A 413-nucleotide genomic window follows, 5' to 3' on the forward strand; every position below is an offset into this window, starting at 1 on the left:
AAAAATGAATGCCAATTAGTGTTCATGAAGGGCATTTATGAATGCAAATTATATCTAACCAATATGGGTAATGAGTGAAGCAGTGCTACAACAGTATGAACACGACATGGTGCATGAACACAATGTAAGTGGCTGCGGGTGCCGCAGCAAAAGGCAACCATGGGCCCTGGATTTATAGAGAACTGAAACAGAAAGACTGTATTACACACGCATGTGGACACACACCATCACACACACACACACACACACACACACACACACACACACACACACACACACACACACACACACTCACACACACACACACGTGTAAATATACTTTCATAGACAGGAAACAAACAGATTTCCCTAATATTTGTTATGTATACTTATTCACTTGTTCACTTGCTCTGCCCATCTCTCTTGGAACAACT

The 413-nt window shown here is 41.6% G+C and overlaps 1 protein-coding gene across 2 annotated transcripts in view; it reads right to left on the reverse strand.

Annotated features, from left to right (window-relative positions):
* chchd6b (coiled-coil-helix-coiled-coil-helix domain containing 6b) overlaps positions 1 to 413 on the reverse strand; it is a 38,687-nt gene that overhangs the window by 21,825 nt on the left and 16,449 nt on the right. The window lies entirely within an intron of this gene.

This window comes from Pundamilia nyererei, unplaced genomic scaffold, assembly GCF_000239375.1.
Source record: "Pundamilia nyererei isolate P.nyererei 1_Seehausen unplaced genomic scaffold, PunNye1.0 scaffold00042, whole genome shotgun sequence".
Lineage (NCBI taxonomy): Eukaryota > Metazoa > Chordata > Actinopteri > Cichliformes > Cichlidae > Pundamilia > Pundamilia nyererei.